At 34.6% G+C, this 17,876-nt stretch overlaps 1 protein-coding gene across 2 annotated transcripts in view; it reads left to right on the top strand.

Moving 5' to 3' along the window:
* Window positions 1-17,876, top strand: part of LOC5570087 (myb-like protein Q) — a 476,649-nt gene that overhangs the window by 355,123 nt on the left and 103,650 nt on the right. The gene's annotated exons all lie outside the window — the stretch shown is intronic.

Below are 17,876 nucleotides of genomic sequence, written 5' to 3'. Positions count from 1 at the left end.
TTAAATTAACCGCACCTGAATCTGACAACCAACGGAAAACACAAAAGATGAACGTTAAGCCTATCGCCCATCGTTAAGTATATCGCTGCTTCTCTGTGACTAGCTACTAACATGCCGCGGTATCTCAAATTACTCTCATCGTGTCAGTGTAGGGTGAGGTGGTTCATACTGTCAACTATAACTGAATTTTATTTTACAGAGCAATAAATGCAAATCTAAATATTTTCCTTAATAATAGTTTATTAAACCATCAAAGCCACGAGACGGACCTTTTATTTTCAATCGACAGGTGTCCAGAAAACAAATGAGTTTAACCCTTGTTTTTATTTATGAATCGTGGTTTACGGCTAACCAGCCGAGTGGAAGTTTAACAACTACCGAAAAGCTAAACATAACATATACTTTGCAATTGGATTAAATGGACAAATTGATGTGAAGTTTTGCGAAAAAGTTACACATCTTCTCAGTGAGATGCTTATAATAATGCGCTCTCGGGCTAGGCATTGGATATACCGTTTTGATTCATATTACGGACACTTAAGGCCTCAGGGAAGTATAACACAGTATAGATCATACAAATTAAATGATTCTGTAGGATTCCTCAGCGTTATCGTGCTTCGGAAACCCTTAACTTTCGAATAGTGGGTAAAGAATACGTATCCGCAACTTGAATAATTTAAAATAGATCGAAATGTATGGCCTTTTAATGATTCTTATTCCGGACGCTTCCTCACTTTTGCCCCATATTCCGGACACTTTGATTCAAATTCCGGACAGCTCATGAAAATCATTATTAGAAAAATCAAATCATCAATTGAAATCATTCAATCACTACAGAGACGACTTAGGCAGTTGCTTATTATAAATTTGCATAGATTTTTGTGGAAAAAGTTTATTGAAACGAGCCTCGAAAATGTGAACTTTTGAACTACAAAAATTGAAACATTTCGTGTGAAATGTTTCCCATACAAAGTAGAGTGTCCGGAATTTGAAGCTGTCCGTAATATGAATCAAAACGGTAAATAGAAAGCGTTGTGTTTGGATGGGCATCTAATTCTTTCGAAAGAGGTGCACTTTGCGAAAAAGGACCACGTGATAATTGAGCTAAAATCGAATTCAGGTTAACTTCTGCGTTCATGAGTCCTCTCATGGCGTAGGGGTAACGCACCCTAACTAGAGATCAGGGAGTCGTGAGTTCGATTCTCACTGAGAAGACGTGTAACTTTTTCGAAAAAATTCACATCAATTTGTCGATTTAATACAATTGCAAAGTAAATGTAATGTTTAGCTTTTCGGTAGTTGTTAAACTTCCACTCGGCTGGTAAGCCATAAATCACGATTCATAATTTAAAACATGTATAAATTTTAGGCTGACTTTACTGGCGTGTCATTACTGTATGATCAACAATGACAGAAGTTAACGAAATCTGTTTCTTGCAGAGAAAGGTGGCAACAAATTGTCAGGTTACTTGAAAAACGCCCATATTCGTATCATTTCCGCGATAATTTCTTCCACTTCTCATGAGCAAATGTTCGCAAACATTTTGCTATTTCTTTTGGTGTGTTCTCCCGAGCAGGAGTTTGCGAACTTACTCACACCAAGCTTGTTCACGAGTTTGTGATGTTTGTTTTGCGTTGGTGTCCACTCGTGAGATGCTCCGTGATGCGAACATTTCTACCACTGATATTAGGAAGATATAGAAAAGTAAAAATCTTCTAATTCCATTATGAAGTTTCTACATGCCTTTATGAAATATCCCTCGAACGGCCCTGAAAATCGATTCTATCTACTTTGGGCTTATTCACAAATTTCATAACGCCGAAAATTATCATTTTTGATACTTACCCACTCCGTCGTAACGCTTTTTGAATGGAAATTTTACAAATTTTATGTGATGTGAAACAGCACGAGGACACCCACCCACCCCCTTCAGCGATATGGGCCTTTAAATTTGATTACAAAAACATGGCACATGTATATCTAAGGAAATGTATCTGTTAGGAGTAGTCTTTTTAATTTTGTCCTTCTTGAGAGTCCCTAAGTAGAATAGCATAAAATACTCAGGAGAAACTTTGCTCTCTGACCCACACAGGGGTACACTATCAGGTGCACTGCACACACGTAAAATGTGGCCGGTCACCTATCCCTATAGCTCCATGCCATGTATTTTGTTGTATACACATTAGTATAAAATAAATCCATATGAACGGTCGTCGTTTTGCTCAACATTTTCGTGCGTATTTCTCGTCTGAGACGTAGTTTTGTAGAACTCGCAAAGGAATCACCTTATAACCAAATCACAAGATTGGTGCAACCAACTCCTGTAACCCAATTGTGAGTTTTGTGTAGGTGTTTTGGAAGTCGTTTGTAAGGGTCCGAACAGTATCAGTATATATCTAGGGTACTGCACGTAACCATCACTACCCATGCAAAATACTTATATTTTCTTAAAGTGGATAAGTCATCAGATTACGAGAATATTTGTGTTTGGAAATTATATAGAACAATTTATCTGAGCTGTATTTTTTTAAGGTCCCACTTATTCGAATTATTTTACGGATTGCGGTGGAATCTCAACAACTAAACAGTTTGGCAATATAAATTAACAGATTACGTTGCTTTTTATAGATTTCGTAAACAAATGTTTTGTGGGCTCCAGTTTGGCAATATAAATTAACAGATTACGTTGCTTTTTATAGATTTCGTAAACAAATGTTTTGTGGGCTCCATGGCCGTGCGGTTAGTGTTACCAAGCATTTAGCCGCATCGAGTCAAGGGACGTGGGTTCAATTCCCGCTTCAGTCCGGAAAAATTTTCGTCAGGAGGGTTCAGTGGCGTAGCTAGAGTTTTGGGGGCCCGGTGCGGAGGTAGATTTGGGGGCCCCTCAAAAAGAGGTTTGCGAGATATGTCTTTTATTAGCGAGTTCACACGTACCTTCAGAATTTGTAAAAAAAAATCGTGATTAACCCTTCTACAGGCAGCCTAATTTTTTAATGCTAAAAAATATTAAAATCTCGATACCTTTTTTTTGTTTCTCGATATTTTTGCACCATTTTTCACAAGGTCTCAAAAAACTCTTCTGATTTAAGAATCCGTATCGAAAATAATCATTAGTGATCTGGTTTTGAAGATATTCCGTGTTCCTTGGAGGACCGACATGCTCCATATAAAATGTTGTTGGTGGCCATTTTGTTTTAGGTCAATTTATCAAAAAAATAAAATGTGTACTATACAAAGCCAGGTCATAAGGATCTACTCTGAATAAATAATACAAATCGGTTCAATATTCTTGGAGAAATCTGGAAATTACGATATGAGTTTTTTTTAAGTTTTCAAGATCTTTATTTATCCAGCGTGGTACCAGAAACAGAAATGCTCATAACTCAAAGACAGCTGCACCAAATTGCTTGATTTTTTCACAACATACTCGCATTAATGTATCATTCCGTGGAATGAATATCCAAAATTTATAAAAAATCTGTATCCTGAGATATTCACGTGGGTTATGGCTACTCGTCGGTCCCAAGGAATTTTAATCTTAATTTAAAAGAATTTTTTGAGATCTTGTGAAAAAAATGGTGCAAAAATTTTGAGAACCAAAGAGTTATCATGATTTGAATATTTTTAGCGTTAAAAAAATGAAGCTGCCGGTAGAGGGGTTAAAGGTTCAAAAACTAATCTGCCGGTAAAAATTACAATTTCGGACAAAAAACCGTTTTCGTTTCAACTTCTTGTGGAACCTAAAAAATATATATATACAGGAGGAGTAGGCGGTGCGCGAAAATGGACGGACGTATAAAATTTTGCCACTGTCAATTTGTCTCTAAAATATTGATTTTCTTCGCTATTTCTATAACAAAAAAATCTTTTATTTTCTTGAAAGCTCATTTGAAGTGCTCAGTGCAGTGCAGACGGAAAATTAGTGCTGATTTGAATCATTCACTTATGTACCGAGAGGGTACTCAGACGGTTGCCACCGGGTGTTAAGAAAAAAGTGCGGTTCTAGTTATTTTAAAATTTCGGTGTTTTATTGTGATTTTGATGAAATCTTTTAAGTTTATGGTGAAGTTTCGACATCAAAGTATGTAATTTCTTTGGAGTGCAAGTTGGAAAGTGTTCTTGGAGATTTTAAAACCGTTCTGTATCTGGAATGGTCTCACGTCTCACAAAAAGCGTGCTGGAAGCAGACAATGCCCGAAATCGGATTAGAAGATTTGGTGAGTTAGTTCCGATTGTTCACTTTTGGATAAAGTATTTTTTGGTGTTTTTTTGCACCCTTTTTCAATCGGCGCGTTTGTTCCACGCGACAATATACGGTAGTAGCATTAGCACGAAAAAGATTAATTTTTGTTTTTCAATTTTGTTTAGGATATCTCTTTGCTCGTAGTTAGAACGATTTTTTTTTTATTTATGCAATGACGAAAAAAAGATAGTTTTTGCTTTGAAAATAAGAACAATACAAAACCTTTACCTCGGTCGTGTTTAAAACATTTTTTTTTTATTCCTCGTTTTTTATACATTTTTTTTTTGATCCGATGACCCTGGAGGGATCGGTTTCGCTCTTTGTTTGATAATGAGCGGATGATCTTGCATAAATCATTTTATCGGTGATTGGGTTGTAGTTGAAAGTTTCGCAAAACACTTTTAAACATAAAAATAAATAAAAAATATTCCATCTTTTGATTGCCGGCATTCAGAAGATTAAATTTCAAAATCTTAAACAACAATGCCTTGTGTCGATCGCTAGCTTTTCAGGCGAATCCTATGACCTTTTACCCCTCCCAACCTCCACCTCCGTAGCACTTATGAGGGTGTCGCTGAGTCGGTGGCCTCTCGCTAAGTAAGTGCTACATCAACATTTCCTCCCCCAATTCCAAGTTACGGTAAAGATGGGCGTGGCCGGGAATAGCGATATTCATGCTTTTAGTTGTCTTGTTTAAGATTGAATCAAGGTTTACTCCCCAACCTTGTTTCTGAAAGCAGTCTGGATGAGATAATTAAAAACGAACATGAATATTGTTAGTATCCAATCTACGAAGTATACCGTAACTACGCTAACGCTAACGCTAACCTAAAAAATATATATATACACACTTCCAACAGCTGATATGTCGGATTTTTTTTTTACCGAGATCTTGACAAACGTATACCAAATGTCGAAAGCGATTGCCGAAATCTCGATAAAAAACTTAGATTGCGGAAATCTCGGTAAACTAATAACCGATATTCGGTATTAAAAAGTACCGAATTCTCAGTTGTTGGATTCTCGGCTATTCGTTTTGCTGAGGTCGACGAAATAATATAAGTGTATATAAAGCTTCTATCTATTTTTATTTAAAAAGATCTTTAAAGATACTCTTGGATACATTACTGAATGTTGTACGGTATTTAGTAGTATGCTTACGGTTATTTATATTTGATTTCTTTGAAAAACATTTGGAACAGTTCATCGGTAAATATCTGGTGCAATTACTGGACAAATTCATTGTTGTGTTTTTTTGTGCAGATCTAGGAGGCAATCAAGATAATATCCTTGATTTTTTATGCTTTTAATTATGAGGCACTCCCAGCAAAATTCATAGAGGTACCCTAAGAAAAAAAAAATAGAATATACCTTGAAGAAAAAAACATGAACAGATTCTTCTGAAGTAAAACTACTAGAACTCTATCGAAATTCTCTAAATTCTTGGATAAAAAAATCTCCTTGGAAGACATTTTGCAGGAATATTTGAAAGAATTCTTGATAAAAAAAAGCTGACAGGAGTTCCTGGGGAAATTTCTGCTTTCATCGCCTGAAGAACTTCTCGTACAGGGTATCCGCATATTATCCGTACTTAATTTGAAGACATGCCTCTATGCAACCGAAATAGATACATTGAGCATTCCTACATGGTTTAATATTATATTCTCAAGCAATAAATTTGACCCATTTCTGATGTCAAATATTTGTAAAATCCTATCTAATCGTGTTGGGCTGTTTTAACGAACGCCGTTTTTCGGGCTTTATGATGGAAGAGAAAAGCCCTTCAATCTCAATGGATTTTAACTGAATAATTTTCTGTTTCCAGTCTATCCTACAGCCAATATTCTGTAGAAAATTTCAATCATAAAAAGAATATTTGAACTCATATTATAGAAATTATATCTGATATGGCTAGCACCCCTCAAAAAAATGTCTTCAATAAATTTCAATTTGATTATCTCAGTAAAAAACAATAATTTTGAAATAACCCATCATTGTATTTTTCGCTATTTCATAGATGTATCACCCTCTGAAACCCAAATTTTTATTTTCGATCTAAATATCATTTTTAGTTATCTAAAATCGATTTGGGCAATGTTTTATTTTTTTTCGCAAATCTATGAATTTTGGTTTTTGATTTTTATAATTTTTATTTCTGAACATCCCTATCCTTTTTCATTTTTTCTTGAAGTCTCTTCTAGTTACTGATTTTTGGCAATTATAAAATTCAAATTTTTACAATACTTTTAAAAATAATAAATTTTAAATATATTTCTGATTTTTTAATTTTCCGTGTAATTAACGGAAAAACAGGTTGGAAATTATTTTAATACCACCAAGCTCTTCTTCTGTTATAGGTCAATAGTAATAAAAATATTAAAGATAATATTTTTTTATATTTCACGTTGAATAAACCCCAGGCATTTGTAGGTTATATAAGAATACCATTTTTCAAACAATTTTCAAATGTACAAACAAGTTTCAAAAGTCATAAAAAACTTTCTTCATATGCGTGTTATGAGTCAAGGTTTAAGCCAAAAGTAAAATGATTTTGATTTCCGAGCTACGAAAAACTACACAAAATTCCAAAGTGTACCCCATCAAAAGGCACGGTTGGGTATTAGAGGGTTAAAATACATACATCGACATAGATTTTTTAAATTAGAGATTATCTTTCACATATTTTATTTTGTAATTTACAGACACCCTATAGTAATGAAGAAGGGCTCCCAGGGAACAATGATGGACAAATCCAAAAAGATTTCCTATCATCTGAGGAATTCTCGCAAACTTCTATTATGAATACCAAAAAAAAAGACCTCAGTTAAATCTTTATGGGTATTTTTAAAAAGGTATAATTCGTGGAAGATTCCTTGGAGTCATTGCATTGTTAAAGAAGTACTCGAGAAAATCTCGGGCTTGACCAAGGGTACGCTAAGAAAACCCTTCAGTTGTTTGTTTTAAGGGAAAATGCTGAGAAATCCCCTCAATGAAATTCTTGGTTGAAACCTTGATAAATTCCGTGAACGATTCCTATTTGCAATCTTCCCATATCGGAAAGCCAAAACGATTATTACTAGGGTCGGTGTTCCCTTAGTGGACAGTCCCCTTTAGTCGCACTAGTGGCTTTTTACGGCCGTTCTGCTATAAATCTTTTCAAAATAATTTTTGACATGAAGGTCAGGAGCAATCTATCTAAGTACCATTGATACACAGCTTGTTTTTGTTCAAAAAATGATCGAAAAAAATAGTTTTGCTTAAAATTTGAGCTCCCTTGAGCCTATAGTAAACCTATTGTTCCTATAGTAGCACTACTGAGAGAAACTATTTTTTATTATACGAAATAATTTATGAATTAAGAACTTTTTTTACATCAAACGAAAGCTTTTTATCCACATATTGTAGGAAAAATATAAAAGTTTTATAAAAATACGGTTTTGATTAGTATTTTGCCAACGCCGTGATGCTTGTGCTACTATAGGAACAGAAATTAGAAATAGTGCTACTATAGGTACTTGTATTCCTATAGTAGCACAAGCGATAATAAATACAAACATATGAGAGCAATTCTCGCTGAAACCAGGCCGCCATCGGCACCCATCGTTAGAATTCCAATTTTATGTCACTGATCGCTAGCTTTCGTTAAAACTTAAGGGTGGTCCTTTTTGTTTTCTCAAATTGGTGGACCCCTCGTACGCCAGCTTGCTAAACAGTTTGCAAAAAAGCCCATTTTTTGATAAATCTTGGGTATTTCTTCACGTGATATGTCTCATATTTCCCTTGGAACACATACCAAACATAATGGCATCGTATAGAGAAAGGATATAGCTTTCATTTGAAGTTAAAAAAAATCCGGCGGCCATTTTGAATTTGGCCGCCATCTTGAATTTTGTTAAAAAATCGTTTTTTCACCATTAGCGCACCGCTCGTTTTGAATTCTGAGATCACCATCAGAAAGCTGAGGAAAAATTGCGTAAGATAGGCTACAGAAACTAGGTGTGCAATGGTATTTACCCTATGAAATGAACGATTTTCTAAAACATGTTCCACGATTTTGACGTATATGGCGAGTGCAATCAATGCAAACATCATTTTTTGTACAACAAAGATACAAGTTTTCAATAGTTGGTGTATTTTTCGAGTCAGATGAAGAATAGGAGTATTATTTAGAGTGATAAAATCTGGCGGCCATCTTGGATTTTGAAGCCATCTTGATTTTGACTAGTAGAATGAATTTTTCACCTTGATAGCACTCAGCATGTCTAATTTAGAGGTTACCAATAAAAACAAGGTAACGTATACTCTTCTTCTTATTATTCTTCATTTTCCTGACGTTACGTCCCTAGTGGAACCGAGCCTGATACCCAGCTTTGTTAGTTATAAATACAGGTTATTAAATAGGAATTTTCTTTTATGATACGATTTTTAATAACAGAATAATTCTCGACATATCTTTGAATTCAGTTATTATGAATAAATAAATTTAATGAATAAAAACCGTCCAAAAACATTGATTGAAATAAACAAATATTTTTTTTTACCATATGCTTTTTTTGTCATCGAATGAAGTTTATAAATTGTTGCGACATTAGTAAGTTTTGTGGTAATATCTGTAGTTTTAACGTAAAACATTTCCGAAAGTGCATTAATTTAGAATGGAAATCTTAAATTTTTAAGCAAAAAAATCCTTGATTTTCTGAATCATAAAGTATTGTTTTCACTAACACCCAACATGCATGTGAAAAATAGCGAAATTGAAAGGTGAGAAGCAGGCTTTGTTCTAATGTGGACGTGATGCCAAAACGCAGGTGAATCATTTTGAGTTTGGAAAATCTGGTGGCCATCTTGGATTTCGACGCCATCTTAGTTTTTAGCAGTAGAATGATTTTTTACCATCTCAGCGCTCTTCATGTTTAATTAATTAAAGATCTCCGTTAAAAAAACAAACAGATTCTTTATTTCTTATCTTATTTTAGCTGTTCAACAGATTGTTCATTTCTATCAATGGTTTTAGACCAAATAAATGAAAGAATTAATGCTATTTTTCAACTCGCAGATATGCAGAACAATCATTCAGGTGGCAAATAAGCGTTAAAAAATTCTACTTGTTAATTTATTTTTGAAGCTTAGGGGCTGGCTCTATTCCAGTAGGGACGTAACGTCAGGGAAAAAAAAAGAACAAGAAGAATAGTAAGTGCAACGGTGGCATTAAAATTCAACATGTTGAGTGTTATCAAGGTGAAAACTCATTCTACTACTTAAAACCAAGATGGCGTCAAAATCCAAGATGGCCGCCAGATTTTTTCACTCAAAATAATACTCCTATTCTTCATCTGACTCGAAAAATACACCAACTATTGAAAACTTGTATCTTTGTTGTACAAAAAATGATGTTTGCATTGATTGCACTCGCCATATACGTCAAAATCGTGGAACATGTTTTAGAAAATCGTTCATTTCATAGGGTTAATACCATTGCACACCTAGTTTCTGTAGCCTATCTTACGCAATTTTTCCTCAGCTTTCTGATGGTGATCTCAGAATTCAAAACGAGCGGTGCGCTAATGATGAAAAAACAATTTTTCTAACAAAATTCAAGATGGCGGCCAAATTCAAAATGGCCGCCGGATTTTTTTTAACTTCAAATGAAAGCTATATCCTTTCTCTATACGATGCCATTAAGTTTGGTATGTGTTCCAAGGGAAATATGAGACATATCACGTGAAGAAATACCCAAGATTTATCAAAAAATGGGCTTTTTTGCAAACTGTTTAGCTAGTTGGCGTACGAGGGGTCCACCAATTTGAGAAAACAAAAAGGACCACCCTTAAGTTTTATCGAAAGCTAGCGATCAGTGACATAAAATTGGAATTCTAACGATGGGTGCCGATGACGGCCTGGTTTCAGCGAGAATTGCTCATGAGTTTTCGTAGTTTGCATATTTTTCCCACAAAACCAAGGTAAAAAGCTTTCAGATGATGTAAAAATAATTATGCTAGCGTTATTTTTCGATTTTATATGAATATTTGTCCTTAGCTATTGGTACATCAACCCTATCTATTTTATAGTGGTTTTACGCCCGAAGCAATTCTTTCAGATATTAATTGAAAAATTCCAGGCTGCATTGCTCAGAATGTTCTTTACATGATAGCACTGGAAAAAGATCCCTGAATTTGTTGCTAATGTTTATTCTGAAGAAACCCAGTTAAAATTTCTGTAAAAAATTCTGAAAGAATTTCTAAACAAATTCTTGGAAGAAATATTACTTTTTTTTCAACGAAACCTTGAGGCTTCTCAAAATAAGTTTTACAAAAAAAATGGTAAAAATCATTGAAAAATTTCATATAAATAACCAGGAGATTTTTTAGAAAAAATATTTTGAATAATTATTTAAAGCCACCCGAGAATAAACTCAGATTATTTTTGGTAAGTATTTTTGAATGATCAAAAAAAAAAAGAATTTTGATTGCCTCAAGCTCAAAGCTCACCAATGCTCCAGATTTTTGGAGGCCAACAAACGAAGGTGCATTTAATTAAAAATCAAAATTCATGAAGTAAATATTTATAAATCCAAAATTGTAATTAGACTCGAAATTTAAAAAAAGGTATCTGAGCCAACTTAAGTATCCACATGAGGATTAGCTAAACGCGGCCCTTTTCGAAGGCTCAGTTCTTTCATGAGCCCAATCGATTTAACAACAACAAATTTTTGTGGAGGCTCCTAGAATAGGGGGCCCGAAGCGACGATCCCTCTGGGCCCCTCTGCTGGTTCTAAATCTAGCCATTAAGTATTTAAAATAAGGGATAATGAAGGGGCCCCTGTACAAAGCTGATCCAAATCTCCTTCAAAACCTATGCTTATTATACTAATTTTTAGTTTGAGAACATACAAATTGTCAAGCTAGGTCGAACTTTCAATGCTCTGAGAAATCCGCACTGCAATTTTGGGGCCCCTATGATCTCGGGGCCCGGTGCGGACCGCACCCCCCTAGCTACGCTACTGGGAGGGTTTTTCGACTGTGCCACTGGGCGTTGCATGCTAGTTCGTTGTCTAGTGTGGTGCTTCCTTCAAAGGGCAAATAGTCCACTGGAAGCATTAACGTGTCGGTGTCTTTTTTTTAAATAAAAAAAAATCACCAGAACTTGTAGCACTTTTACGGTATTATGCTATTTTATTTCATTGAACTATTCAGCTGTTGAGATTATGGTAAAAATGAGCTTAGTTTGCAGGCACAAACATTCTGAAAACGCCTTTATTCTTCACGTCTCTGTGCATTCAGATCCAATTTTTTTTTTTTTGTTGAACTGAGATTATGGTACTTGATAGTGTTGAAGCTGGCATATGTGGCATTTGCCATGAGATTATTCTAAATATGATACATAGTAAGTAAAAAAACTCCATACGATTTTTATCTGAATCACTTGTCTGTAGTTCAATTCCTTTAATTCACTAACAACAACCAGTCGATTCTTTACATCTCGATATCCAAGGGTCTATTTGGTGTTAATATTTCTATGGTTTTGTTTACCTATCGCGATGTTTTTTTCTCTGACACCAAATTAAAGGGTTATTAGAACTTTTCTAAAGGGGAAAGGACTGTCATGTCTACCTATCTCAAGTAATATTAATTATTCTACCTTTTGACTTGGTACCTTTTATCTGTTCGTACCTACGGTATTTCTGAGCTATAAGTACTGGCTGCAGTTGGCGCAGAAGGGAGACTTCCCGAACTGTGGACTGATTAACATATTATTTTGTCCTTTATTTACAGGATATAAAATAGACCAGTTGCTGTGAAGATTACAGACATTAAGATCGGGGAACGGTCGACAACGTTGGAAAGCAATGTCCAATAAAACATATTTATTTTTTCATAAAATGTATTTTTTTCTGCCGTAAAATAATTCATGTTTCATAATCACAGAATGTGATCGTTTCGAAAATATTATTTACTATCAAAAAACTTCCTGTTTCGTAACGTGAAAAAGCTTTTGCTTTCGAAAATCCTTCCATTCATTCACCTAAAGAATATAATTCTAGCATAACATCATAGATATCTAATACATTGACTAAATTATCTCGAATACGAGCGGTGTAAATCTCACTCTAAAGTTGTACCATAAATAGTTATTTTCATTCCCTTCGTTGCCACTCTGGATACATGTTATCTTTGGTTCATTTCAATACAATTGGGCCTGATCGCAAAATTAGATGGAAAAAAAATATTTTGATTATGAAGATGATTTTTAGAACACTTAGGCAAAAATGTTACATATGATGAGGACTACATTTTGACATTAAGTGACATTAGGGTGGTCCAACAAAATACGTAAATATTTTTGCAACTTTTATGGTTTGCAATTTAACGCTTCTATAAAGTTGATCTTTGTTTAATTTTGAACAACTTTGCCCAAGACGCTAATTTTGTAAGTCTACTGTAGCCTCCCTACTGAAAGCTTCCTATGGAGTTTTCAATGATGCAGGGTAGGGTAGTCCATGAAAAATTGATATTTTGCCCATATCTTTTTTTATTTTGAATTCTATCAAAATTACGTCCTCTACAAAGATTTAGAACTAGTTGAAACGCGTATTTTGGTGAAATAATTAAGTGATTATCTTCATTCGTTTATGAGTTATGACCATTTTTATTCATTAAAGTTTTGTGTGAAATGGAGTAGGCATTGCAATATGCACAGAAAAACCGCAGCAGCAAAACAAATCCAGTGAAAACTATCGACATTTCAATCAACAATCTTCAATTATCGCCTACTAAGACTAAACTATAAAATCGGTAGCCAAGAAATGTCAAAGTCAAATCACCCCCCGTTGTTTTATAGCTAGCGTAAAAAGCTGGATTGTTCTGATAAAATAATAGAAATATTAGTAGTAGAACGCTAATGGTTTAGTTGTCACAAAACTGATTTCAATTTTTATTACCTTAAATTATGGTATTTCATTGTTTGTTTTATACCATGATGTTGTTTTGGTCCTTAAAATTAATCTGACACTTTAAGGCCCGGTACTCACGCTGTCAGTTCGTGGCAAACTAGATGTTGGTAACACGAACAGCAGCGACATTAGCATTCTTAAGTTAATGCTTCTACTGAAAAAAATCATTGTTGTTTCAACAATTTTTTTTTATTACAACAAATCGAAAACACTTATTGAAAACAACAAAAATATTTATTATTTTGAATAGCTGTCAATTCTCTGCGTGTTGAACATTACTGTAAAGTTCTCAACATAATTTGGTTGAAAACTTTTAAACTGAATATTTTTTAGCATATTATACTTATTTATATAATGTTAAGATTCATATTCCGAACACTTGCGGCTTAGGCTGAATTGAAATGCAACTAATAGGCAAAAATCAGCCTGAATTGGCGACAAAAATATTAATATATCTCCTTTTTTTTCTTAAAAGTATTGAATAATATTTTGTTTCCATTGTCAATCACTGTGATTATTCTGCCGCATATTCCGAACAGCACGAATAAATCATATTCATATAAATAATTTAGCATACATATTAATTTAAGCTGGTTTATCTGACATCGAGCTAGAAAGTCATTACTACTCCCAGGGTATAAAATAGGTTCAAACACAATAAATTTGAGTTGCAATTGACTTCCACTTCCTGGGAATTGGATGACATATATCAGTGAAATATTTCAACCACCACACCATATAAAATCCGCGTGTTCGGAATATAATCCCTCTTTTTTAATCATCAATGAAAACGTTTTGATTCGTTATACATTTCCAATGAATAGGCTGTGTATGGTTGAAGGTGATCAAATTCAATAAAAAAAATAGACTGTAAAATTGCAATGCTTTTTGGTTTTGTAAAAAAAATTACTTTGCAATTGATAAGCATGTGCTTGAGCTTGGATCAGTTTACATTACAGAGAACAAACGTTCAGCTTCATTGAACAACATGTGTAAATGCTTGTAAATGCCATTTCATAGTACGTCGTTATGTCATAGATATGTACTCTGATTATTTCGAATTTATAAATTTATATGTATTTATAAAAGAAAAATATAAACACATATATTCGATTGAGAAGATTTCCGATGGTTTTGACTTTGTTTTTGTCAGCACTCAACAATATTTCAGCTAAGATCATGAACTTTCTGTAAAATATGTTCGTTTTCTCATCAAAATTGAATTCTGTTTGATCCTTCGTCCTTGGCGATTGTCCCTGCGGGGGCGAGCGATAGGGACAGGATCAAACATTTCGCCCTTAAAAAAGGTCAAAAGTGTCGTGATCTATTTGATCCTTCGATCTTGACGCTTGTCCCTTCGGGGGCGGGCGATGAAGGCAGGATCAAACATATCGCGCGTCGGTCGAGTAGTGAAATGAAAAAGCGTCGCGGATTGTTAAAAGTGTTTGATCTATTGATCGTGTCGCTTGCTCTTACGTGGGCGAGTGATGAACACTTGGTCGGCGTACAATGCGTTTATCGAATTATATGTTCATCAAAATTATACGGTAAATCCTCCAATATTCTTCAGTAATACAAGATACCATTTGAATCTCTAAGTAATACCTTTCAGATCCTGTGAAAATTGGATCCCCGTTGTTGTCGATATTGTCGTTTTAATCATATTTCATAAACAAATGAATAGAATCACTTAACTCTTTCACCAAAATGCGCGTTTCAACTAGTTCTAAAACTTTGTAGAAGACGTAATTTTGATAGAATTTGAAGTAAAAAAGTTATGGGAAAAATATCAATTTTTCATGGACAACCCTACCCTGCAACATTGAAAGCGCCATAGCAAGGGCCATAGTAGACTTACAAGGTTGGCGTCTTGGGCAAAGTTGTTCAAAATTTAACAGAGAACAATTTTATAGAACAGTTCCAAGCACTAGCTTGAAAAGCATAAAAGTTGGAAAAAATATTTCCGTGTTTTGTTGGACCACCCTAATGTCACTGAATGTAAAAATGTAGTCCTCATCATATGTAACATTTTTGCCGAAGACAGTTTTGTTCTAAAAAATCCTCTTCATAATCAAATTTTTTTTCTCTCCTAATTTTGCGGTCTGGCCCAATGTGCAATGTCGATTGATGTATTGGTGGTATAACACGTTTGACATTCCGATGTCCTTATACCAGCATGCAAATATTAAAGTGGGTGCCACTTTTTGAGCTCCAGTTCCACTTATGTTATGTGCTATCATCCAATCAGCTTGCTTTCTTCCATGAGCAAACATTTTGAAAAGTTCATTTAGTACCAGTACTTATAGTTCCAATAAACCTGAAGAGTATTCTACTGTTCTTGCTCTTCTAGTAATAGTTCGAAGATTCATTATCAAAGAAAAATCATTCGACAGTGTTTGGCATGAAGACTTCCCATGCAACCAAAATGTACGTATAAAGAAATCTCCTGGAGGCTTTGCATGTACAAAATTTCATTTATAAGATGTCGCGAAAAGGCATATGTACTATGTCCATATATAAAAGTGGAGGCGATATAGGTGCAAATATTAAGTAATGAATAATAGCATACAATGCAAGTGTAAAAAAATTCTACCGAACTCACCTGTGATCTTATGCGACTTAACTTATGATAACAAATGTTGATTTGACAGCTGCTACGGATTAATTCGATTTGTTTTGTACGAAACAAAATGTACAAATGAACTCAGATAAAAAGCGCTTTATGCGAGGAAACTCATCAATCTGACGATTTTATCGACCGTGTTTTGCGAGTTTGATGTAAACTGTATGAATTAACGAGTTATTACGTGAACTTTTATGCGAATTCTGGTTGTCTGGGTTTATTGTAAAATTTAAGAAAAGCTTTAATTTTCCAACAAACATTGTTCGAATAATCCAAAGTCATCTGTCAAATCGTACACTTGAAGTTAATTATCATAACTCCAAGGCAGTATTTTGGGATCAATATTATACAATATTTTCACATCTGACTAACATGAGTTACCTCAACAATATCAAAAATCGTTCTTTGCGGATGACATAGGAGTCTCCGCCAAAGAACGAAGCCTGCGTGTCATCTGTAGTAGATTGCAAAAAGAGTTTGGATATTTTTTCTTCACCCTTGCAAACCAATAATTTTCTCACATAATCCAAAAGCTCTTTATTTGAAACCTTCACGTAGACATGTTGTCATGTTGAGAGGGATTAACCAATTAATTAATTGGTCAGATGGAGTTAAGTATCTAGGGCTCATGCTAGATAAAAATTGACGTTTCATTTATTAACGGAAAATCAAAACTTTGTCTTAAGAACAAGCTTTTGATATCCAAACAAATTTTCCCAGCCATTTTGTGTGCTGTACCAATATGGACAAGCTGTTGTAATACCAGGAATAAAGCTCTGCAGAGGATTCAAAATAAAATTTTGAAAATGATTCTGAAGCTCCCTCCCTGGTATAGTACTAATGAGTTACATAGAATATCCAATGTTGGAACATTACAAATTTGAAAATCTTCTCTTGCCACGATTATTGCGTTATGTATTTAAGTTAAGTTAATAGAAAACTAATAGTAATTTAACGGGTGCATTTTGAACCACTCTGTCCTACTACTAGCTACTTACTGCCCAGCCGTCGTTACGCCGTCTCTGCAGCCTTATGCATACCTTTTTTTGTCACTGGGCGAGATGCTCGCCGCGAATGAGAAACGCAACGTAAGTCATTTCAAATTATGAACTCTCGTTTTCCCAACAAGTGGATAATAGTAGGTTTGATGTTGTTGTTTTTTTTTATATATTTTGCGTTCCACGTTGATGTAAGTGGAGAATAATAATAAAGCAAACAACATCAAGTGTACCTATGTCGCATTAGCTTTCTTCTGATAGTATGCCTCTTGAGCTTCTCATTTCGTGTTGGGAGAGGTTCACCGGAGATGTAAGTTGCATGTCTAATCTAATTACGGAGATAAAGATGTGAGAGGCTGTGTTTACAAGAAAATTGTGGTTTGCTACTTAGATAGAAATAAGTGCGACATGGAACATGTATGAAGAGTGACCCCAAGTCCATGATTAGGTAAGATTGTTGGATGGCTTTCCCTGCTGTAGGACAGTTGTGGATAGCAACAAGAGAAATACTGCGTAACCAAAATTTACTTAATGTTTAAGCTATTTTCAGAAATAATTCGCGGAATGCGTTCACACTTTAGAAACGGGAACGGTGCATTGTAAAGTTTGGAAACCACTGTCCTAAATAATATCTTTGTGATTAATTGATTGCAATTACTTAATTGTAACAGATTAGTTGAAACATCCTTATGTGTACCAAATTGCACACTCCAGTCAATGGCTAATTTGAAGCATTTTCGCTAGTTTTTATACCTTTATGGAAAATGCAACTGAATTTAAATAGTGAATAAGTGACGCAAATTCATCCAATTGAACAAAATAGACATTTCCGTTGCATCATGCATACACAAACAACCGTCACAGAGTTCATCGATCTTATCTGATCCAACGGATTTCATGCGAACCGAACACAAAAATCACTTTACCTACCTTCTTCCATCAGTAAAATTCAATCGCTCTTGCATGTCGGTCGAAAAACCAATTACGCCAAAACTGACCGTGCATCTCACGGCTGATTGAATCAATGCCAAAACCGTGCGAACAACGAATTGGACAACGAA

Source organism: Aedes aegypti, chromosome 2, assembly GCF_002204515.2.
Source record: "Aedes aegypti strain LVP_AGWG chromosome 2, AaegL5.0 Primary Assembly, whole genome shotgun sequence".
Lineage (NCBI taxonomy): Eukaryota > Metazoa > Arthropoda > Insecta > Diptera > Culicidae > Aedes > Aedes aegypti.
Note: the sequence above shows the minus strand (reverse complement) of the source record. Positions and strands in the feature narration are given on the sequence as shown.